Consider the following 25403-nt stretch of genomic DNA (forward strand, 5'->3'; position numbering starts at 1 on the left):
AACATTTCGGTTTGTAAAAAAAAAAAAAAAAAAAAGTAATTTCTAATGCTACAAAATGTATCGTTTGTACTAAAATATAATTTAAGGGAGAGAAAAGGTTGTTCAGAAGGGAAATGCCTGGATGTTGATGGCTTTACGCTGTTGGCGCCGGGGTGTCCTGTCCCGTGAGCATCCCTGGTGCAGCTGTGCAAGATCAACGCAGAAAGCACGAGGAGGACACTTGCGGAGCATCTGCTCACAGCGCTGGTGACAGACACGTCAGAGCCGGCCCCCAGACGAGGGTGAATCCCACAGTAACTGGAAAAAAACACCAGCAACCTCACATGCTTCGCCCAGGTTTGAGTGTGTTTCCTTGTGGCGTGTTAGTTTAATCTGTGGGATGCAGTAATGTAATTTATCCCAATTAGCTTGCTGTGGTAAGTTAACTGTGATTTCGCATCTCTATGGTCTCTCTTTTATATCTCTTGGCCTTTAAAAGTCAGCCACAGGGCAGAATGGCTGCAGTGCTTTCCCCTGGTCTAGAACAGGTACAGATAATTTTAGAACTTCATGTGTATGGAAAGATCTGTATGAATACATAGTCTTCACTCATAGCAACTGCTGCCTTGATTATTATTGCTGTTGTGGTGGATCGCTACAGTTCTTCTGTCATTTTTTAAGTAATGTAAAAAAAGACAAAACGAACCCAGGGCTAATACTCTGCAGTTTGCTTGTAAAACACTGTGGTTTGGGAGTTTATAAAAATGCTGTAAACGATGCCTTGGAGGGCTAACTGGTCAGCTGTATTTTTATTAATCAGAATTAAACCAAAGATCACTCTGAGTTGAACTTTCTGTTTATAATTTACAGGTCTATTTTACCTGTCCTTTAATAAGGTAATGGCTATAGTTGTGACAAAACAGGACCCTTCTGAGCATGAATAAACACAGAAGAAAACAGTTCTCAGGCAAAAAAAAAAGCTCAGTGACTCTACAGGGCCATGGAAAGGAGAAAAACCTGTGAAGCCAGCAAACAGAGGATGCTTGCTATCATCCCCATAAATGGTAATACAGACATTAATCTTCCTATTTTCCTTTGTATTTTACTCTGTTCTGTATTCCAGTGTAAAACTGCCTGGCAGAAAATAGAGGTGTGAATGGAAATTCATAAGTTTCCAAAAGCTTTATAGTGTTTGAAGTATCTTACTCCCTTAGTGCTGAAGGAATGTAGTTGTCCTTATGAGCAAATAAAAATACTACAGAAGACATGGAAGCATCACAGAAAAACGCTAAAGAACAAGGTTACAGGCCCCTTATTTGCAGAATTGACACGTGGTTAAAGGTGCTATTGTGCTGTTTTAATGCCACCACAAGAGTCCAAACCGCTGGAATAGCTGGAGGAATCAGACATGAAGAACACCAGGCAATTTATACGGAGATTGAGATATGGTGTGAATATTCATATAATGAATAAAAGCAACACAAGCCACTGTAGAGAGCATCTCCCTTATGAGAAAAGGCTGAGGGAGCTCGGGCTCTGGAGCTGGAGGAGACTGAGGGGGGACTCATTCATGGGGATCAATATGGAAAGGGGGAGTGTCAGGAGGATGGAGCCAGGCTCTTCTGGGTGACAACCAGTGACAGGACAAGGGGCAATGGGTGCAAACTGGAACACAGGAGGTTCCACTGAAATATGAGAAGAAACTTGTTGGGGGTGAGGGTGGCAGAGCCTGGCCCAGGCTGCCCAGGGAGGTTGTGGAGTCTCCTTCTCTGCAGACATTCCAACCCGCCTGGACACCTTCCTGTGTAACCTCATCTGGGTGTTCCTGCTCCATGGGGGGATTGCACTGGATGAGCTTTCCAGGGCCCTTCCAAACCCTGACATCCTGGGATTTTTTGACGGAGACAGTAAAATTGTCAACAATGATAAAAAACATATATATGTAACCAGTCCATGTTTCTCCTCTCCATTCCAGATTGCTGGCCAATTCGTTGGTGTAGCGCTCATGGAACTCCTCTCTGTCCAGAACCATGTTAAAATCCATCTGTCAAAGTTTGGCATGTCAATCTCCACTTTGGCCACGCAGGCCGCATCCTAATCTCCTGAGAGGACTGGCTGAAAAATGACGCGACTATGTGGGCCGATACGACCGAGTCTTCGAGAACAGGAGACACCGCAGACGACAAGAAAAGCGTCTTGTGGCCCGCCCGCCTCGCAACCGCCCACCTCCCGCCTTTCCCCTCAGCGCTGCCCAGCGCGTCTGCGCACGGCGGGCGGAGCGCGGCCCGGACGTGACGGGGCAGAGGCGCGGCCGGAGCCGAGCGGGGCGGTGCTGCCGGTGGGCGGACGCGGTGCCCAGGTAACGCGGGGTCGGGGCTCCCTCTTGTATGTCAGCGGGAGGGTCGGCGGGGTGAGCGGCTGTCGGGCGCCCGTCCCCCGGGGCGGCCGCCGGTGCTTTGAGCGCCCGGGGCTCCGAGCCGCCGCGTCGCCGAGCGCGTCCCGCCGCTCCCCGGGGTCTCTTCTCCTTTGCCAGGGTTTGCTTGCTCCTGTTTTGAGGCGCGGAGCTTTCCTTCTTTAAAAAAGGAGCTTTGCACACTTATTAAAAAAACAAGTTCGGGTTCTATCTGGCTGTTTCTCAGCGCTGTGACGGAGCCAGGTGTTGGTAATGCCTATTTTGAGGCAGATGAACAGTCTCAGGGTATTTATCCCCTCTTGCCGGGAGGCGTTTAAGTAAATCTCCAGACAGAATCCGCAGATAATGACTGTGGTGTCTGTCGTGGTCCTGTCCGAGCAAAACCTGCCGGGGTGTGTTAACAGACCGAAAAAATCAGTGCAGGCGTCTGTGGTTTTGTGCCCTACTCAGTAAAATAAAGGAGAGTGTATTAATTTCGATGGAGATGGGTATAACACCCACAAGCGTAGTATGACGAAAATAAAACCCATCAAGAAAATAGATAGGAACCTGTCAGCCCCTTTTCTCGTTTGAGCTTTGTGGGAGTTTTGCTTTTGGAAACTACTGAGACCTTGCTGTGGCTTCCTTTGCAGTTTTTCTTTTATGCTCTAGTTTTACCAGTTCAGAGATAGGTGGGTCTTAACTTATTCTCAAAGCAGAGTGAAAAAATAAGGAGAAATACTTTCTGCATTCACTCTGAGATGGGTTTGATTCCTGGTGAGATTGCTCCAGGCAGGCACTTGGGGTGTGAAAGCTTATGTTTTCATGGTAACTATAGGTATAAGTAAGCGTGGAATTTTAGGAGAGCGGGTTTAAGATGATGTTACTGCTGAAAAGGGTGGCCCCACGTGCCTCTTTCCGAGCCCTCTGATTGTCTGTTTTCATTGTGCAGGTGTAAGTGTTGTGTACTCAGCCGGATTCATCCACCCAAGCGACGAGCAGTTAGCACCAAACAGAAGGTGACGGGATGGAGCTGACGGTGTGACTGTACCGATGCTGGTGTATTTAACGGGGAGAGGCAGGTCCGCCCGTGAGGCAGCGCCATGGATCAGAATCAGCGAAGCTGCTTGTGAAAGTGTTCCCCGAGGCTGCGCTTCCCTGGACAGGTGAGCTGGCCTAGTGGTTGTGCTTGTTCTTGTTTTGTTTCGGCATTTTCTTCGATGAAAGCTGTGCAAAACTGTCTGTCTCCTTATTTCATTATGTGGCTGATATTCTCAACACCCCCCTCCACTCTTTCACAGTAGAAATATGTTTATTTTGCTTCCTGGAAAAGTTTACTTTTGGGTGGTGACCAAACTGGTACATGTGAAGGGTTAGAAATGTAGAACTGGGGGAGTTATAGAAATTTACCTCTGGCGATTATCACCAATAACTCCATTGCTAAAACAGATGTTATGTTTTAGAGAACAAAAGCAGTTTTTGCTAAATGTAAATATGAGATTAACAATAAATAAAGAAATTTCATTTAGCCATGAAAACAAGTGGATAAAGAATTGAAACAGATGTAGCAAACAAGAAATTACTCTCAGTTGTTCAGTTTTGGTCTGTGTTTTAACAGCTGTTTCTGATATTTGAAAGTTCTCTGTCCAAAAAGATGGTAAAAGATGAGACTAGCAGAAAAACTTTACATTAGAGGCATGCAAAGAATTTTTTGGGGGATATAAACGGTTTAGTTGTTATAGCTTCACTAAGACTAAGAACAATCAGCCTGAAGAAAAATAATCAGTCTTTTGTTTATTGTATTATTTTAAAGTCTATGTTAGTACAGCAGCTCATGGATTTTATTCAGATATTTAGTGGAGTATGAATGCTTCTCCTTGTAATGTCCAAGAGTTTTAGATAAGCCTTTGTGACATATTTTAATGGCTTAATTGCATTGTTAAAATACTGTTTCTTGAAAAAGCGCTGAATTTCCAGAACTTGGTGGGGTTTACTTTTAAATGTTTTTTTTGAGGCTGTGGCTCCTGCCCCAGTTTTGAACCTGCTCTGTGTTGTACACATCATATTGTTTAGATCCTTTTATGGAAATATGTTCTTTCAGACCCTTATCAAAATTACTAAAGCTGATTCTAACTGCTGTTCTTGTAGAATTTATCTTTACAACTTCTCATAAAGTAGACAAATTGCCCTTTATTACTCTTTGTTGGAAAAGATAATGTAAGATTTAATAAGTGACTATATCAAATACTCTATAGGCGGGTCTCAACAGTACAGTGCTTAAGTTAAATATTGACTTGCTGTATAGGACTTTGGTCTTGTGTAACTCTTGCTGAAGCTGCAACTAGGAGAAAGGTATCGTGGCAAAGATAATGACAACTTAAAATGACACCCTACTAAGTCAAAGCCGGTTGAGCTGTGCACAGAATCAGCTGATGTTCATGGGAGAGGCTCAACTTGGTGGTTCTTGTAACCAGTTAAACGTAGAGTTAATTCCTCTATCTCTTTCTTGTCTCTGTAGAAGAGGAAAAAATAACTAAAATGCAATTTAAAGAAAAGAGTGAAATAAGGATGTAAGAAAAAAAAAAGTGTTTTTTGCAGTGTAGTCTGTAGTCAAATAAGCATAAATCTTCCCTTAATACACTTGTGCCAGTGTTGGTGGTCTCTGCAGCGTGATGTGAGCCAGTAATTTATGTTTGTACCTGGGGGTGGTGACAGTCCTCTGTCTCTGTAGATTGTGAAACAACTAGAATTTGGGCTCTCATCATTAGTGTCAAGCCTGGTGGTCCTTTCCGCTCTCGTTCTTATTTAAACATACCTTTAGCTGGGAGAACTTCTGTGTGCTAGCAGGCCAGCTGTCAGGAGATCTTGTCTCTGGGACCATTCCTCCCAGAACAGAAGACTCTTTGTGTTTTATATACGCATGATCCCTTGAAAAAATAAACATTTCTCCTTCTTGCAAAGATTCACTTTCAAGTATGAACCAAGCATGGCTGTTTCAGTATTTTCAGCCTGCTCCTGTGGCCTTTCGTGCAAAGGTCTAAAGTCTGGTTGCTGAACTGCAGTGAAAATAGAAGAATTCCTCTGGAACTGACAAGATGGATTTTGTTCCTCAGTGATGTGATGTGTGTCATTTTTTGAATGCTTTGCCATGGGGAGCTCAGTGCGCAACACAGAGCCGTATATTGAAGAAAACTAATTTTCTTCTAGCTAAGAGGCTTTGTAGGTGGGAGGCATCTTAGACTTTCTTATCTGCCAGTGGGGAAAAAGAGTTTCAAGCTAATCAGGAGGTTGTTAGCAAGAAAAGGGGCCAGTTATACATGGTGCTTAAGGTGAAGGGATTTCTGTGTCCTTTAGTAGTTAGATACTTTGACCTGTTTATACGTGGGTGAATAAGTTGTTTTATTTCTTTGCTAAGTCTGGTGTACTGTTGGAATCTAGCTCCGGGATGGTTTTTCTCCTGTGTTACTGGAAGAAGGCTGGATATGTCATGTGTCAACTTCATTTACTATAGACTGAGGTTTTGATGAAGGAAATGTTTTCTTTTAAATGTAGGACTGGATTGATAAATCCTGGCTTTTTACTTATTCATTTTGAAACCATTCCCCTAAATGCCATGGACATGAATTGTTCCTTGCTTGCTCTCTGGACATTCTGGAATGTGGATTTATAGAGCTGCCCTGTAAAAGGTGGTTCAGATTTTTAGCATTCCTGTGAACTTTTTCCCCTTTGTGAATTTAATGTTGTGATGTGATTAATCCTCAGGTGTGTTTCAAAGATGCACCGGTGTTTGGTGTGACTGAGGTCAAGAATTAGGCTGGGCTCCAGATGGTGGTCAGAGGATTAATTCGAGAGCTAATTACGAGTGTTCTTTATATAAGTCTGAATAGTTACATCACAAAGACTTTAATGATTCATCAGGCAATTCAGTGGGGAAAAAAACCCAACTTTTTAACTTCTCAATGAAGTGTGTTTTTTCCCTTAGCCCAGCTGGCTCTTGTTGAGCTGCACCCCAGCAGTTGCAGGTTATTTTAATGGGTATTCATTTCCTGACTTTGAAAATGGGATCTATCATATCTTTGAAGTCTGGATATCTCTTTTTCTCTGTATGTGTGCCCTACATTTCTCCTTGCATCCATCTGCCGAGTATTGCTGTGGACAGAGACCTCTGCCTGTGGTTAATTCAGGCGTAGGCTCTGTTGGGTTAGTGTCCGCTATTTTTGGAGTTCCCTCGGGGAGAAGGTGGTCAGCCCTTTGAACCCTGGAGCTGAGCACAGGGCAGCGTAGCAATGTCAGCTTTGTTGTCACTGCTCTAGCAGTGTCAGCTTTGGTGTCGCTGTGCTAGATCAGCTTTTGGTGGTGGTTCTGCCAGAGAGGATCCTGGCTTCTGCAGAGGGGTGTTAGCAGGGTCATCCAGCAGCAAGCTGGTGAGAAAACATTCATTTTACTCCTTTGGTTTGTTATCGATACCAGGAAACACCTTGTCCACATTTGACAGACTTGTGAGTTGTGGCAGCTCCTGTTTCCGCTCAACAGATTTGCCTTAAAACTCATAGAGAAAGCTCAATGCTGCTGCTGGCTTCGGATCACCCAAGCACCCGAATGATGGTGGGGATGAAGAAAACATAATGCTGGGGTCTCGTCCTGGTGATGCCATGGACTTCATCAGGTAGCAGATTTCTGAGTTTTCCTTAACATCGTTTTCTGCCCGTTTTCCTTATACCAACCTGAATGGTAAAGTTTGTGGTGTTGCTCAGTGGCATTAGGACACCCCTTTGGGAATGAGAATATTTAAAAGTTGCTTTAGTTGGAGGGTTGCTGGGAGGACTTCTTTCTCCTCTTATCTTCCTAAGTGAAGGTTAGTCTGCAATGCAGCTGACACAGGACTTTGACCTTCCTGGTTCACTTACAAACAGAATGGTATTTTAATGGCTTGTTTGCATTCCTCAAGGTACAACGTCCTGTAGTTTCGATGTACTCTCCTGTCTGTAAAGGGAGGAAATAGTGGGGCTGATTTCATGCGTTCTCGTGATTAGAGACTCCTCCTGCAGCCTGATGGGCAGAGGATTGTACAAAGGTACTGCCTGCAAGCTACAAGTATTATTTTTGTGTTCAATCATCCATTGCCCATTTCTGGGGGAAAGAGCTCTCAGAGGAGAGATAATTCAAACTGCTGATGGGTGCTGTTTAGTGCCATCGAGTTGAGGAGCTCCGTAAGCTGACTGGGTGGGCAGTCCACTGGGAGAGGTCTATGTAGGAGCCTCCTGGTGCTCAGACCTATAGGGAGTGCTTGCAGAGTCATTTTCCCCCCGTATCTAGGGCCAGAATGTACAAGCTGCAACAGAAAGAGTCATCATGATGTCCCTAAGAGATGGAGGGATTTGTATGGGTTTTCCTGTGCTTTGTCAGGGAACGGTTGATGTTGGGACCAGCTCCTCCTTGCTGGTGAGCTGGCTGCTCTTCTGGGGTTCTGAACAAGCAGCAAAGATCATTCCCCAGACTCTGAGTGTCAGATTTGGTCAGTGCCCCCTTCAGAAACTAGATTTGCCTTGAAGTCATTCTCTTTGCCTGCATTTCCAACAGGAACCATCATTTATTTTTTGAAAAATCTAAATCTAAGCCCAGGTTATTGTATGTCTGACCCCAGACTGGCTGCTACTCAAGGTTTTGCAACACGTGATGCCTCGTGTTGCATCAGACGATGGACGGGTGATTTTGTTGATTCCTTCCTGGCCAAGGCACCCTTGATCTTCTGCCTTTTGCGGGAGGCCTGTATCATTGCAGGACTGAAAGAAAACCCTAATTTCAGGTTTGCCTTGCATCACATGGGCTGGATAATTCTTGACGCTTAAAACAGCCAGCTCTTCTGCAGTACACGACTGTCACTTGGAGGTGCATCAGAGACTCTTAGGAGCTTGTTTATGCTTTGTGTGATGAGAGATATTCCTTGTCCCCCTTCCCCCCTCCAGGCTGGCTCGGATTATGCTGATAGTATTAGTGAAGAACAGTGCCAAGTCTGATGTCACTCTGCTGCAAAAACCTGGAGGTTTGTTGAGAGACTCACCAAGCACTGGGGCTTTGCAGAGTCATCCAGGAGTGAAACTGCATTTTGTGGAGCAAAATGTACCAAGATTACTGTTTGTGTGGAGGGCTCTCACACTTTTTTTTAGATAGCTGTGAAAGAATAGCTCCAAGCAAAGCTTTACACACGATACCTGCAGCTACGGGAGTGTCACTTTCAAGTGACTGGTGTTCTTTAATCTGTAGTGTCTGTGGAACTCTCTACTCCTTCTCTTTTTGTAGTTCTTTCAAACTCCAGCAGCATGTTGACAAAAACTGTGAGTTTGGGACATATGCAAAACCTCTGTAGCTGTGAGCGTGCAAAGGGCTGTGGGACTTGCCCTGCAGATATGGCCAAAGGGTAAAAAAGAAAAAATCTCGGGGAGACTCTCCATCTCGAGTAATCGAGTGTGGAAGTGAAAATGGATAGTATAGACTGAGTTGTAATTATTTCCTAGATTTCCTGGCTAGTGGGAGCCTTGAGAGTGTGACCTGAGCAATCTGCAGGAGATGGTTTCCCCACCCTGAGTAGCGTTGTGACTCTTTCACGGACACTTCCAAGAGGACAGAATATTAATAATGGGAACTGCAGGACATGCTGTGTTGAAATTTTATCTGCCTAAGTAGCTGCTAGTCCGATTCCATTAATGCTTGCATATTTAATAAACTTTTAATGTTGGATTTTAACGAGTTGGCAGTTATCTCTGAGCATCCAGCAGCAGCTGCAGAGTCTAGGCGGCTCTCAAACGCGGATTTCTCTCACTTCGAAGGCACGTGGCCTTTTCTTGGGCAGTCAGCACTTGACAGGCTACAGAGTGCTTTGATTTGCTTTGTACTGATGTATATGAACAATGAATTCCTTAATTGGGATGGAGCCCTAGGGTTAAATTTTCAGGGGAGGAATCTTTCTAAAAAGCCGGGTACAAGAGAACATGACCTTGGTTGATCTCGTAACACACCATTTATCTACTTGTGATGATTCCTGCTAGTGATCTAATTGTTTTGGCTGCAAAATGGCCCTCCTAGGGAATTTGTTTCTAAAGTGCCATTTGCTCACGTACAACCCCAATGCTTTTGCTTTGTCTTTTCAGCCTTATTTTCCAAACATACGTCAAACTCCCCAGAAGCCCAGGCGGGCTCAAAAGTGCCCTGGTCGTGCTGCACAGTTGGAACCAAGTGTCTCTGATGGTGCTAAGGAAGCTGATTTATTATCACAGAAACCTTGGCAAAATTCAGTGCTCATGCTTTTGAGATAAACCTGAGGGTAGTGAATATATGTCAGTATGTAAAATGTAGCAGACAAGGTGAAAAGGGACTTTTGATAACACAGTGTAATTCTCAGTTCTGGCACCAGTATGACTTCAAATAAGCCACTTCCCGACTCCCAATCTTTAGGATAAATTCTCAATATGCTACTGTAATGTAGATAGTGGATGTGTAAGCTGTGAGGGTCACAGGGATAAAGAAAGAAGCCCTTACTGCCTTTTTGAGATAAGACAACATAGAAACTCAGTGTCGGGACCCATCAGATTGGTTTTCAGGTGACCTTTCAGTGTGCCTGGCAAAAAGCAGAAAAAATGTTTATGTAACATAGTGTCTTTATCTGAACACCCTGTATTTTAAATTGAAGTTCTTTTTTATCTCAGAGTACCCATTTCCTAGAGGAAGATCAAAGAGACCTAACGACAAAAACTGATGGACCATTACATCTTCCAAAATGAGCCTATTCACACTTTTCTACTGGAGACTAACATGTCCTGAAGGTGAGTGTTTTTGTACGTGATAAAAGAGCTGCTCAGTGCCTTGACCATCAGTCTTCCCCAAGATAGATCTGTCCTCATTCCAGCCGGGTGTGCAGCTGCCTTTCTGGGCTGGCACAGCCCCTACAATCGTGCTTATAAACATATTTTATCACTTGGAGAAGTATGTAGGAAGCAGGTAATATTTTTCCACCATACCAATTAATTATCATTAATTTGAAAGGTGTTGAAAAAGCTGGAGTGCTTAGTGGAAGAGGTGGACCAATGTGCACGTGGATATTTTTGGTGAGCTGTTTTCTTTGCAGGATGAGAAAGTGAAGGTTGTAAGACAAACTTTGGTTTAGTTTGGTGAATGTATAAAATCAGGTGAGGCATTTTCAAGTTCTGTTCCATTTGTTCCTCAGATAATATCATCAGCATTCAGAGTAGCTGAAGGAGAGTGTGTGCTCTCAAAGATGGTAAATTAATTTCCCTCAAATAAAGAATATAACGCTTGAATTAAATTAAGTCAAAATTCTATTTTGTAGAGTTTGTCATATCTTTTATGTTATTTTTGTACTCAGCCCCTTAGGCCTGTGACCATACAGTGTTGTTTTAAAATCCTTTGATGGGAAATGTCATGTAAGTCCTGCACTCAACATTGAAATAAAACCAGGATTTCTGAGACAAACAGTTAAGGTTTAAAATATCTTGGTTCAGACTTTATTAACACTTTAATAAGTAACATATACAAGGAAGCCATGAGCCTATGTAAACCTAGGTTTGCCTGCTTAGCAGCATTAATTCTGATGTTTAATTAGGCTAATACATCTTCTTTTCTGTCAGTTACTTTATTGATAATTAATTTTTCTATTTCTTTTGGTATGAACAACCTAGCACCTATAAACTCAAAGCAAACAGTGGAGTGTAAGTGATGAAAAATGGGTCTGGGTGGTTGTTAATTCTCATTCTGTCCGTGCAGAAACTGTTCTAAAATCTCCAGCACTGGACTCAAAGGCCTCTTATGTGCAAATGCTTTTTGGTGTGAGGATAAAGGCCGGGTAGAAGTTCAACCTGCACCGAACTCTGTTTTCACGTGCTTTTGCAGATTTGAAGCTGTGTCTCATTATCCATGTGAGTTTCCTAAATACTTGTAGAGGGGGATGTACTGTCAGAGTACATTACTACTTGAAGACTTGTAGCTGGAGAGAGAAATACTGTTCATACTCATTTGTGCTCTTTGGTTTCTGGCATAATACGCTCAATTCTGCATAAAAGGTTGGAAACTTGAAACCCCAGACTAAAAGGTGTTACCAAGTTCTAAAAGGTTCTCTGGTATTTGTTTGTTCCCTGTGTTTTGCAAGTGTCCTCTTCAGATTCACTGGAATGAGCTGTGGAATGTTTTGGAAACAGATGTAATTTAATTTAATTTATATACATTGCAGCCATGGGGCTTTGTATGGAAAATTAGTCCTGGAGGAAAGTGATTTGCAGTACTGACTCCGTGTTCCTGAATCGGCAGCTCTCTTTCTGATTAATTTTCACTAATTGCAAGTGTGCTGCCCTGGGTGTTCCTTACAGCTACGAGTGGCTGGATTTTGAGTTTCTGTTGTTATATGCACTTAAACACTGACAACTCCTGGAAGACTTTAAGTAAGAACTTGCTATTGATGTTTCACACTTGCTACCTAATAATTGGGAAACTAATCTAATTCTCCAGAAAAACAGGATGTGTTCCAAGAACCTTAAGTAAGTTGAGTGTTTTCCATGTATATGGGAAAAAAAGAATTTTTTACTATATTGTTTGCAATCTAAACATTCAAAACATGGTTGTAGTTCTTGCAGTGCCTTTTCTTTTACATCTTGTGTTCCTTAAATGCAAAGAGGCTGTGAATGGTTATGTAATTTTATAATGATCTTCCGTTGTTTTTTGAGGAAAGGATATTTTAAGCGCAGCCTATGAATTCTGCACGAACAACTATCTGAATATTAATTTTTAATAAATAGAAAGTTTTTGTGGTTGGTTGAGTGATTGCAGAAGTCCGTAGTTAAACCACATGCTGCTCATGTGTGCTTGAAGGATGTTTTGAAAGGTAAAGATGCTATCTGCCAAACCTTTTGCCAAAGGAAAAATCTGGAAAATTAGGGAATCTCACTTGGGAATATTTATTCTGGTGTAGTCTGTACTTTTCTGTTGATGTGGATGAACAGAAATACCTCTTCTTCCTTTTGCTCTCTCTTCTTTCTTCTCTTTTCACATCTTGTGAAAAGTGCAGCTTTGATCTGTGGAGAAAGATTGTGCAACAGGGTGAAGAAAGAGGGTATTTTGTTGCTATAAAGCTGCTTTGTTCTCTGAGGTCAGGAAGAGCTGAGCTCGCAGTGATTTCATAAGCTCTTCTGTTACCTGTTCACGTACCGGTCCCTAAGCCTAAATGGATGGATCCTCTGAATGAGTCACTCAGTAAATACCGGGCAGTGCTGGTATTCCCGATACTGCCCGCTCTGAGAACTTTCTCCTATTTCTCGCTTACTGTTGACTCGCTAATTGCTCCACCGCTCTCGCAACCCCAGCAGATTTTGCCAGCAGAGAGTTTTCTCACGGTGTGTGGTTGCAGAGAGACACCTCCATAGGAGCCAGGAGCTGCACGTTCAACGGTAGCTGGAAAACATTTGGAGATGTTTCCAGTAAAACGGTGGCCACGGTTCTTGGCTCGGAGCCTCCCGTTGCTCAGAGGTGGCATTGTGGTTTGCCAGCTGGCACTTAGAGGATCTTAAAGGTCTTTTCCAACCAAAATGATTCTGTGATGCTTTGTTATCCCTGGCCCAGCCAGGTACTGTAAGGCTGGCTTCCAGCGTGCGCACATGGGATAACCACTGTTTTTTGCAAAGGTTTTGTCTGTGTTTAGACTCTTGCAGACTCGTATCTTAAGTGTAAGAGCTTGGAGAGGTGTAGGGGTCCCTGTCAGCTTCTCTCCCGTGCTTGTCTGTGTCTGATGTGTCATCACTCGTGACCTTTCCGGATTTGAAAATTCCTCTGTTTCTGGCATAAATTCTCGTCTCATTGGGAGAAAAATTTGCCAGCAATTTAAGTTGAATCTTGACTAAATATGAACAGATTGAACGTTGGGTAAAGCCTCACAAGCTGGATGATGCTGCCCAGCCAGAATCAGTTGCCATCCGTACTTTCCCTGGGAGAGAGCACGTTTTCAGCGCTGGATGGCCGAGACGTTTTGGGAGAGCTGTCCTGGCTACTGGAGCTGTGGAGCAGACCTGCATAAACTGTAATAGATCCTCCTTTGCAGTTAAGGCAATAAACTGCAAAAACCTTTAATCACATTGGAGGGGAGAAGGAGAAACCACTGCAGGTCCCTGTGGCATTTTTTCCAGCTTCCTGAGTAAAACAATTCTGTTTTTATGGTATATTTTCCTATGTTTAAATATTGCCTGGATGTATTTAAAAAAAAAAAAATGATTATGTTGTGATCATGTGCAATGATTAGATGCTGATTAGTATGGAAGAGGTGCAGCACACAATTAATTTTAAATCTGTCAGGTAGTGTTACTTGTCTGCATGTTGCCTTATCAAATAAGAAGATACGTTTTCTTACCCACATTGCACTTGCCATCTTGAAATAGAATTACATTTCTATTAGAATAATGTTTGCTCAGTGCTCCCAGGTAACGGAGAAGTTTAGTGTTAGTGATAAGGTCCATGGTAACCTTTTACTTAGTTCATTTAGCACTTGGCTTGGTCTCCATTCTCTGGTACGTGAGCGTTACGTTATGTGTTATTTTGAAATAACTGTGTTTGGAAAAGTGCTCAACTATTATGTTCAAATGTCTGTTACCACAATTTATTTTTCCTTGAAATCTAAACACTGTCTTTGAGTTGACGCATCTTTTTTAATCTCAAGCAAAGTGGAGCTCTAGTTTTATCTTTTTAATTTACACAACCTTGATACAAGCAGCCAGGTTATGCTGGAGTCAACTTGATGATAATAAATTCCTTCTGTTCTTCCTTAAGCCACAGTGAAAATGAAGTAAGTTAAATTTACTGGCTCTTCTTCCTGCCTTTTTGTCCAGCGCAGAAGAAAATTAAGCTATTTTGACCTTTGTCTGACATGTGTAGTCAGTGAAGATGAGAGCAGAAAAAGGCTTTGTAAAAATAAATGAAGTCAATCTTGGTCTTTCTAAGGTTGTTATTAATACACTGCGGTGTGCTCCAGTTGAAGTGACACACTGTGAAGGCCGGTGCAGGTGATCGCTGCTGCTGTTTCACCTACCAACACGGTACTTGGTTTTGAGCTTTTGTCCCTGTCTTTGAAGCGCTCTGTTTGAGATAAAGCTGAGCTTTGTCCTGCGCTTCACCTGGAAAACGCTCACACCGCCACAAAACGGGCTGTGCTGGATCCAAACAGGACCGACTGAAATCAGGAGCATGCCAGCGATACACATACGTGGATCAAAAGAAAGGCTTGCAATAATCTGGAGGATCTCAAGCTTTAACGCTGTGTATATACCTTCGTAAATACAGTGATGCACCTTTTTGTGAGAGGATCATCATTCTTTGGGAAAGTTGGGAGAGGTGATGTCTCCTGCACCCGAGTTCGTGGCAGGGGTTCAAATGCAAACCAGAGCCTGCTGCTGGCAGGGACCTAAAATAAAAGTGCTGTTCTGTTCCCGTGCCGATGGTGGGGGAGCGAGAGGCGCACAGGTGGCATCCAATGGGTTGTACATTTGCTTTGTCCCTTGTAGATGAAGTAAAAGCTGAGCATCCATAGTCTACCCTTCAAAAACTGATAGTGTGTATGCTGCCACTCTGTATTTTTCTGTTGTATTTGGAGAACTGAGCTGTGTGCTTTTAAAATGGTTGTGTCTTCTCCTTGAGAGCTTAATATTTTTTTGACAAAATGTTGTGGCGGTCACAGAGGATATTTTATTCTCAGTCTGTGGAATTTCAGGTCTAACAGAACTCCTGCTTAGGCTTTAGTACATCCCTGCTTCTCCACTGTATATCTTCTAGACAGCTGTGCTTGCCCTGGCTGACCCATCTAAAAAGTGATTATACTGGTATATTTATTTGCTCTGTACTGGTCTCAGCTTCAGCCAGCGCTTTTTTCCAGTGCCAGGATGGGCAGTAGAGACAGAAAAATGAGCTGGTGCTTAATTCCTTGCTTGTGGAAGGCAGAGTATCATGCACTGAAAACCTGAACAGCGTAACTTAGTGGTGGACTCGTATCACGGCTGGTTGTTTCAGGTACAGACACCACAAAATTGAAACCAGCCCTGATTTTGCCTGATTAGAAGAGTTTTAAAACTTAGATGATGTGACTCCAAGTGAAAGCTTTTCCAGATGCACTTTTCTTCTAGCAAGTAATAATACATTTCTCTAGCATGCTGTCTCTTGCAGATAAAATGATTGGCAGTTTAAGGGGAGTGCCATCTGAAAAAATGCAAGGGATTTGCTTTCTCACAAAGTATAAAACTTGGTTGTTTCTGCACCAGAAATGGCAAAGCCCTGTACTGGAGTTAGGATGTGTGCCACTGCAGGTTTGCGTTTTGATTTACTCTGAAACGAGCTGATATCTGCAAAGGTACCCATGTTTTGGTTTGATAACTGCTACTACCGCAGATGAATCAAACCAAATTTTTAATTGCATTGCTCTGAAAAATAGGGTTGTACCCTTTGCATCCCTAAAAGAAAAATAATGTTGATGCCGTAATATTGATATTGGATGTTGGATGATGCAAAGTTAAGCTCAGAGTTTGAGAAGAGCATATCCTATCCTGCCTACTTAAAAATCCCCCCCCCGTTGTTTTTGGGTGGCTGGATGTGCCAACCTAGATTAAACCAGACCGAGGGAGCAGCAGTGTCACCAGCTTTTGAAAGTCAGGCCTTCCAGCTGCATGCCCAAAATACAGGGTACAATTCTATGCTTTATTAGTCTGTAACGTTTACTAAGACTTCTGTTCTTAAGTATTAGAAATGCTTCTCATCCTTGAAAGGATGAGAACACAACATCTTACCTAAGAAATAGTTTAGTTTTAAGGTTGGATAGAAATTTAGCTTATTGGGATGTCTTGGAATTAATACTGTTGAATGAACTTTGCAATGTGTAGCAGTGAAGAGAACTTTCTGAATTTTATTAACACTGAAGGATTTTTATGCAAAAAGTACATATGTATATATATGGCTATAGACACGTCCAGTAAAAATGGGTGATTTTATTAAACCACGAATTGAAGGGAGTGCAGAATGGTTGCCTGGGGCTTCAGCAGAATTTTTCAGTGCTCTGGATGGTTAATGCAGAATAGCCTAACTGCTAGGACAGAGCAGCCCAGAATAATTTTCCTTGTCCCAGTTAAGTCAAGAACTATTAGAGCAGTGGAAATAAGATTTCAAGAAGAGGGGGGAAAAAAGGGTGAGGGAAGTGTCAGCTCTCACTCTTGGTGGTGAGAGGGGAGAGTACACAAATATACCAGAAGTTAGAACAGAAGAAGGGTGAGTAGCAGTTACTGGTGAAAATAGGCTGATGTTGCCAAAGCGTGCAAGTGGATTAGGAATGATTTTGACTCTCCCTCGTAATTTTTTAAAGGTGGCAAACTGTATGGGTGTTTGCAGTAAGACATAGAGGTCAAAGGAATATGTGATTTTCTTTGACCCGCATGTTTGTCAGGAAAGGCTATTTCTCTGCTGTCAAACCTGGTGCTTGAACCATTATGAGTCATTTCTCCCCAGTCTAGTACCACCAGATTGTGCCACCCAGGAGAGCTGCCATCATCCCGTGGCTTTGCTTCCCTCCTGCTGCAAGAAACCCTAGTAAACTCCTTTCACTGCCTAACAGGTACTTAAATATTTGCAGAAGTAACACCAAGTACTTTTTTAACATACCTTTCTCACCTCCTTTTCATGAGGTATTATATTCTTCTGTCACGTCAGTAGTCATGACCAGTAACTGTTGTGCTTCTTGGCTGTTAACCTTCTAGTCCGAGTTGGCAATCAATAAAGTACCTATAAGAAGAAGTGAGGCTCTTCGTTAAAGGAAAAGATATTCTGCTCTACCCTTCTTTGCAATGAATGCAGCATTGTGCTTGAGGATTAATGTTCAGGAATAATTTCTGGTAGTGCTGTATCTTTATTCTCCAGTCAGCAGTCTGGCTGATATTTAAAGCTATAGATTTGAAAAAATGGGGAATAATGAGTAATCATTAGCCATACCTTCATGGCTAACTCTCGTCTCTTACCTGTGTGGACTGTCAGGAACCACTCAAAAAGGGTTGAGGAACCCTGGTGCCATCTTCAGAAACCACCATACCTCATCCCATTGTTTGATGTTGGATATTAGGAAAAAATTCTTCCCCAAAGGGCTGTGGGGCATTGGAACAGGCTGCCCAGGGCAGTGCTGGAGTCACCATCCCTGGAGGGCTGGACAGACGGAGATGAGGTTCTCAGGGACATGGTTTAGTGCTAGAGTGAGGTTATGGTTGGACTTGATCTTGAGGGTCTCTTCCAACCAAAATGATTCTCTGATTCCCTTTGACAAGAGAGTTTTGAATGCGATTGTCCTGAGCTCCTCATTTGCTTGTGCTGTCCTGCCCTTATCCCACCTTTGGGATTACCTGTCATGCTCTCAGAAAAACAAGAAGGTGCACCAGCACATTTGAGCTCGCAGGAGCTATTGCAGGGCTCAGGGAACAGATTTCCACTGCTTGTGTTTCCTCGTTTTGAACTGACGATCGATCCGGAGCATGAGAAATGGTTCTCACACTTGGGTAAGGATACAGGCCCCTCTCTCTACATTTTTCAACATCAGGGTTAGTCTCTGTGCTTCTAAGATTAAAATGCGTATGTTCCTGTCTAGTTGGGATTCATCATCCGTACAACATGTTTGCTTTTGAACTGTTCAGAGCAATGGGGCTGCATCTGTAGTGCCTCCCCGTGAAGAATGTGGGAAGGAAGGAGTTTAATCAAGCTGTTTCTTACACAGAGGAAGATACAAGGCAAACCCAAAGGGGAGGCAGGGTAAGCATTAAGGTTTCTTTTCTTCTCAACAAGCTTTTCTAATGTGCTAAAGAAAATTGTCCCTCATGTCATCTCAGGTGATAATATTCACAAAATCCAACCTAGAAAAATCCAACCTGTATCAGGCACTAACAGTCTACTGTCAAAGTCTTATTTTGTGCCTTTATGTTGATTACTTTTGTTACCGTGGGCACTTGGCAGGAGAAAAAAGCCGCATCATTCCAATTGCTTCGTGTTTCCAAGATGTTTTTTGAGAGAAAAATGTTTCCTGTACCTTGTTCAACCTCTGAAGTAGAATTTGGTCTTTCTGGGCATCATGTGAGATCAAGTGATTGCCTGGAGCAGGAGAATATGCACTGAAGCTGTAATAGCAAAGACCTTGATATCAAAGGCCACCTGCTATTGCTTTCCATCTCTTCAGCCCTGAAGTTTACCACGTTATAAATTCAGCTTATCGTCTTCCTTTATAATGGCTTGCAGTTCTTCAGCAGGTGAGCAGGACAGTTTCCCAAGGATTATTTAGTATTTATAGCCCAGCCAGCAATCTCCTGCAGAAACCTCGATGTGGTCCTCACAAGGCGTACTGAGGTGTCTTTCAGCCTTCCTTCTACATGCTCCTTTTACTATTTTCTTGGTCTCCCTGGGGGACTCAACAAATCCATGTCAGCACGGAGCTTTGACCTTGAGGTTTGCAACCCAGCTTACACAGGGACATGGTAGGAGTAGAAAAATAAGGTCCCACAATAGAATTTTAATAGGTTATTTTTTCCCCAAAACCAGGTTTATATCAATGAGCTTGTGTGAAGAATTACTAATGAAAAACTCCTAAACGCTTTCTGTTTGAAGAGAATGGGGAAAAATGTCTGGCAGTCTGTATTGATGTGGTTGAAGTTCACAGACACACAGAGTGTTGTTTAACCTGTATTTTCTGCTCATGGTGTGTGTTTTATTAACTGCACTCCATTAGAAGTACTTTTTCTAGCAAGCTGGGATTGTGTTTATTGAGGGAACTTTATTGGTGTTGTAAAACTGATAGAAAAATCTTGCCAAGCATCACTGTCCATGTGCAGGTCTGCAGGCCTGCGATTCACCTCCCATGTTCTGGTTACGTACCCTTCTAGGGTATTTCCTCACCCTTGACTCTGTGACTTAAAGGACAGAGCACTTTTCACAGTCATTTTACTTTTAAGTAGCTTTGGTGGTTGAATATAGCTGTTCAAAAATATTTGTTGACTTTCAGCCTGTTTTGTTCGGGCTAAACCAAACACAGTGGCCCCTTCAAAGCAATATTGCAGTATATATGCAAGATGTCATCATTTTTTTGTTTGTTTTGTTTTCTGTTTAGCACATGAGACACTCCCCTGGCCCCCAATTCCTGCCAACAATTAAAACAGTCACCAGTCCTCAGCGGGAATAAATGGGAGTTCATCCTTCTGCAAGCTCTATATAAAGTGAGGACATCAACCAGGGTTTGATAAGATACAGGACAACTTTTGCTTACTCAGCACCGTCTTGTCTCTTATTCAGAGTAAGAGAGAGTTTCTCATAAGAAAAAATAGCATGGTTGTGTCTCAGGAGACTGCAGTTACAGTAGAGTCGTATCGTAATGTGTCAATGTAAATATTTAATGTTTGCTGTCATTTGAGTAGCGTGACACACCAGCATTTTGGTTGTCATCCGTATCTTTTTAGTATGGGATTTGCTTTCTCCAGAGGCCTGCAAAGGTCGCCGTTCTGCAAGGAGAAATGCCGTGGGACATCAGCTTTCGGGAAGCTGGAAATTCGGAGCGGCCCGCAGTGAAAATTGAGGTCCTGCTTTATCAGTGGTGATACCTTCCCACTTCAGATGCGTGTGGACAGCCCAAGGTGCTTTGCAAGTTTGTTCCTAGCAGCTAATTGCAGTGGAAAAGAGGCTTCTGATGTGCATGTAATTGCAACATTTGTGTCCTGGTCGGTTGTTTGAGGCTCTGGGTTTCTGTTTCTTCATTTTTGTCACTACCCCAGAAGAAAACTACTTGTTGGAGCTGCTTCTGGAATCCATGGCCGCTTTCTAAAATGTACTCCCCACATTGAGGAGAGCGCACAATATGAGAATGCTGGTGTATATGTTTTTAAGGCTCTTCATACTTTCAAAAAAGGAAACCTGTATCCAGTGATGACCTATACTTGTTGTGTGGAGGTTTTCAGAGGCTGGACAGATTTGAGTAGGCTCCGTAGCATTTATCATTTGCTATTTCTCAGCTTGCCAGTGTGTTCAGCTATGTGAGGCTCTCTTGTACTGGGGTTTTCCTGCTCTTATTCCATGCTTGTCCACTCAGTACTTGAGGGTAACTGGCTTGAGATAAGTGTCATAATTCCAATAAAATACAGTTATGCTGCTGAGGTGAAATCTGGGTCTAATTGGAGCTTTCTGTTTGATTTTAGCAAAACCACATTTCTCTTTAGGATTGCAGACAGACAAGAAGATGAGATGTACTGGTGGAGGTTGCAGAGGAGAGAGAGGTAGTTGTATGAATTTCAGCAAGGGGACGAGGAAGCAGGAAAAATAATTGAGTTGAGAAAGATGTAAATAGGGGAAGGAAATAGACACCTCTCTGAAGGTGGAGGGGAAAGAAGGGGATAATGGTGATCAGTTGACAGGCTGGGGGAGGTAAAGAGCAGGAAAAGGAAGAAAAATTGAGGTGGAGATTGCATAGGAGTCATGGAATGCATTAATTTCTTTTCTTAGGATCTTCTTGCATTTTAGGCAGGAAGAAACACTAATCAGCAACTTTTCTCCCCTCAAAATTTTATTTAACCAGCCTCAGTTTACTGTTTATAGTGTGATGGGAGCAACTCAATGAAATTATGGGGAAGGAGTGATCCTTACTGATGGGTTTTATTTGCAAGGGAAACATCACATGGAGAAAATCAGCCCATCTTTTAGGGGAAGTGTTGTGAGGGGAACAGTTCCAGGTGGGTCTCTCTTCTGCTTCTGGGGCTCTGGAGGTTCATTTTCTTCCATGTTTCCACATGCATCTTCATCCTCTGGTTCTACAGTTTTTCTTAGCAGGTAACTTGCTGCCTTTCATCAGAGATTGGCAGCACTTGCTGTTTTCTGAGGAGCGGTGCGATAGCTCTTGTTCTCAGGTGATGTTACCCCAGCAGCGTGCTGAACTGTGAGAGCTGTGAAATTGAGGTGCCTATTTCAGAGCTCTCTCTATATGTCTAACCCTCGTGCCGTAGTGAAAGGAGAGAGCTGAGTAGGTTGCTGGCTTATGCACGCTGCATCTGTAGTGCCAGGTGTAAAAATCTCCCTGTTCTTTTTCTCCTGTTTTATTTTTATCCTTATGTTTTCGCTTTGTGTCATTTAGGAATCAAAGCGGGAGTGTGCATTTCAGCAGCAGATCTATGCTTACTATGAATCTGCTGCTTTGCTCAAATTAAACATTGATGGGGCCAGAGACTCCTCGCTGCTCCATCTCAAGTCTTTCAGCTTCCTACAGTGTGATGATTTTCTTTGCACTTTGACACAGCTCCTGCAAGAAATACAGGAAGATTATTTTGCACTGGCCTCTCTCTCTTCCAGCCCATCTTTCCTTTGTGTGTCCAGTTTGTTTTTTCCTTAACCGTAGCTTATGGGGAGCAGCCGTTGGTATAAGTAATGCTAAATATTCCCTTTGAGCTGGAAGATTTCACCCCAGGCTGATGGCCTCAGTTATTTGTACCTATTTCTGTTTTCAGCCATCTGTACCGAGGTGGTGTAATTGGGTAGGAGCTTCTTATTCCTCAAACCAGGTAACACAATGCTGCAGCATCTTACCTGCTGATGCTGTGAGCTCTGTGGACTGACTGGGTTTCTATGGAGAGCAGTCAGATACTTTCAAAGCCCTGGACCTGATCTGCAGGCTCCTCTGTGGCCTGAAACCTGGGCAGTGGTTCTGTTTCTTGGGAGTGAAGACAGCTTTTACAGAAAAGAGGGTTGCTTCTGAGCCCAGCCACAGACTTGTACAGGACCTAAGGGATGTTGCAAATGCTCCGTCTTCCCTGCAAGAGCATGCTCTCCTTCTTGGATTTAACTTTTTTAGCTTAAAACAGCGCTGGATGGGTGCTAAAAGCCCACGCTCCTAAAATAGATCGAGTAGAACAAGCACTTCACTGATGACTCCTCTTCAGGAGAGGAGAGAAGGTAACAAAGAACAGATGGCAGGTATTAGTCACATCACCTAATATATCTGAAGACCTCAGACAGTCTCAGCACAAAGGTGGTGGAGCAACCTGGAGGGAATGAATCTTCCTAACAGACCGGACTGGATATTAGAGTTGCACAGGATACAGATAGAGGGTACCTGAGAAAATAAGGAGTCTTGAGCCAAATGAGCGAAACCAAGAAGATTATGCTTGTAAAGGCTCAGAAAGTCCTGGCCAGATCCCGAGACTACTTTTTGCTACCCAGTGTGCAAAGCCATTCCCTTGTATGTTTGACAAGTCCCTCAGAGCATCGCTCCTTGGATACTTACAACACAGTTGCCTCTGCAGAAGAGCTAGTACAAAGGTCCGATACCTCAGTAATAACTGAATTCTTCCCATTTCAATATCAGCTTCAATGGCATTATTCTAGCTTTTACTATAATAAATGCACTACAGAAGCTGCTTGATGTTTTCATGTAGTCTCGAAATAGCTGGTGTGCACCTTGCAGTGTAATTCGGCTGGCTCAGCATCCCCTCTGTTCTCCAGGTCGCTGGTGTCCACAGCTTGGCCCTGGCCCAGCTGGCAGTAAGCTCACAGCTGAGCCTCCAAGGTGCTGCTGCCGATTTGCTGGGAACACATAGTGTAAATGAAATATAAAATACGTACAGTCCTTTGGACATAAGTGGCTTCCAGCTAACTTGACACCACAGGGCAAGCAGGTCACCCAAGGCAAAGTGCAAATACAAGCTTGATCGTCTCCCCTGTGCAGAGATGGGGTTGTTAGGGATCACAGCATCGGTCTCATCACCCTGCAGAGTGGCTGTATCTTGATTTTATTTATTTATTTTTTTTAAATTCAGTTTGGTTTGTTTGTTTTTTAAATCTTCAGCAACAGAGGCTGAATGTGCAGTCTCCTCCTTTTTCTCCTCTTTTGTTTCATCTTTTTGTCTTCATTTATGAAGAGAGCTGCTTCTGCGGAAGCCAAGCACCCTGTGTGCCTCTGAATTACAAGTACCATTTTAGTGGCACCTTCCATCTTTGGGCTTCAGCTATTGCCAAGCACCTAATGGATGTATGAAGTGAGCAAAGCACTTCTACCAGAAACTCTCCTGATAAATAAGGGGTTAAACGAAGCTCTGCTTATTAATGTTGATACTTTAAATTTTGCCAGAACACTTCAAAAACGTGACAGCGGACAGGGCAGCAGGCAGTAAACACTGTTAAATGACAATACTGTTCAATATTTGCTGTTAATTGAGAGAGGCAGCAGGTGCTGGTATGCAGCTTCGGCCAGGATGAATTAGTAATGAGTCTATAACTCTGGTTTTTTTTTCTGTTTTAAAGTTGCATCAGCTCTTTATAGTTCAGTAGTGAGTTTGGGATAGAAATAAAATACCATAGCAGGCTTGAAATGGAAGATTTTTCTTTTGTTTTTGTTTTCCACTGGGTTGTCACAGAGCTGTGGTGTCAGTGATCAATTTGGCAACAGTAAGAAAATCGCCTCGTATTTAAGGACCAGGCTCAAAGATTCGGGGTTAGCTTTTCCATCCCGGGTGGCAGACAGTGCGAATGTAGCAGGCAAACAAGCTCCTCCTTTGAAAGAAAGCGCTTTTATTGCCTTCTCACTGGCTTTCAAAGATGCTTTTAGTTGTGGTTTCTCTGGACACGGGTTTTGGTGCAACTTTCTTTGCTGGCCTGGTCACGGTGGGCAAGAGAGTTGCGGCCTTACTGGAGGGACCTGCTGCAACAGGAGAGACAGCACTAATTCAACATTTCCCTTGTGCTTTCTTTGCACGTTTCCCATGCAAACCTGTTGGGTTTAACCTTTGACAAGTCCCTGATAAGCTGTTATCAGCCAACAGTTAAATAACAAACCCTCCCACCTTGCTGAGTGGGAAAGGAACATCCCAAGGCCTCAAGGCCTGGGTCTGGTGCAGGAACAGCCGGCCTGGGGACAAAGTTCACTATGCAGCCTTCCCTGTAAGTATTTATTTTGCACAAAACATTTTATTTCGAACTATCGATGAGATTGCGAGGGTTCAAAAATGTGTTATAGTGGTTAGCAGCATCTTTACTGCGTCTTAAGTTGGGCGTAGGAAATGAAATTCTAGCTCTGTTGAAAACAATGCTCACAGTCCTATTGTGGTACAGCTCGGCTTTCACCGCAAGTAGAAGAATTTCAAAGCAAATGATGTTTTGTTTGTTCAGTTCTTTACATGAAATCCATCTGCAGGAGTTAGTGTTTGAGGCCAAATACTGAGAATTCTGCTGGTGTTTTGTTAGGATGAGAAATACTGGATTGAAAGGTTGAGTCTGGAAAGCAAGTGTTAAAAGCCAGGTCAATACGATAAAGGTGGCGGTAAATGGAAATGCAGGAAGAGCGAAACTCCTCCGGTGGTAAAAGTCCTGACAATTCCCACCTTTGCGAGCAGTTATCAAATGATGTTTGAAAATCTATCCCTACAAGGCTGTATTTTTTTATTCGTGTGAAATTCAATAATTTATCATTATGGCATTCTGCCAACTTCGGGTATCTAGTGTCTCGTGTTTTTTATGAATATCCAATTTTAGGTGCTGTTTTCTATATACGTGAATTGTGTTTAAAACTAGAATGTAATCAGATACAATCTTTCTGGATTTGTGTGTTTCATCCTCTCAAGTCCGTACTATTATTTAATCTGTAATATCTACTTTCAATGTTTGTTTTTTTTAAGCAAGAAAACAACCTTGCTGTGTTTACACACACCATTCCTGTCTTAAAACAGTGGTAAAGATGGTAATTAATGGCTTTTTTCATTGATTTAATAGAACTACCATGTAATTTTCTTGTAAACAAAGCCAAATATTAACATTTTTAATCTATAAAAAAACTATAAGCTCTAAAGTTTGTCTAATAAAAGTTTTAGAATGGAAGCGCATGTGCTGAGGATTTTATCGTAAAGTATCAGTATCCTTCCTTAGTTTTTAGGGCATATGCAGTAGAAATTATTCAGCTTCTATAACTGTGAACTGTTTTTCTCAAACACACGATTTTCATGTTTGT

The 25403-nt window shown here is 42.7% G+C and overlaps 1 protein-coding gene across 5 annotated transcripts in view; it reads left to right on the forward strand.

Moving 5' to 3' along the window:
• The first annotated feature begins 2295 nt into the window (after positions 1-2295).
• The window catches only part of MAP3K13 (mitogen-activated protein kinase kinase kinase 13), a 65610-nt gene continuing 42502 nt past the window's right edge, over positions 2296-25403 (forward strand). For 4 of the 5 annotated variants that reach the window (XM_082056310.1, XM_082056308.1, XM_082056311.1 and 1 more), the window contains exons 1-3: positions 2296-2338; positions 3324-3537; positions 10075-10191. The gene's annotated coding sequence lies outside the window, so the exon portion shown is untranslated. Of the gene's footprint in view, positions 2339-3323; positions 3538-10074; positions 10192-11170; positions 11302-25403 lie in introns of those variants that run through there. The other variant, XM_082056309.1, reaches the window with a different exon arrangement.

The sequence above is a fragment of the Streptopelia decaocto genome (assembly GCF_964273445.1).
Source record: "Streptopelia decaocto genome assembly, chromosome: 6".
Taxonomy (NCBI): Eukaryota; Metazoa; Chordata; class Aves; order Columbiformes; family Columbidae; genus Streptopelia; species Streptopelia decaocto.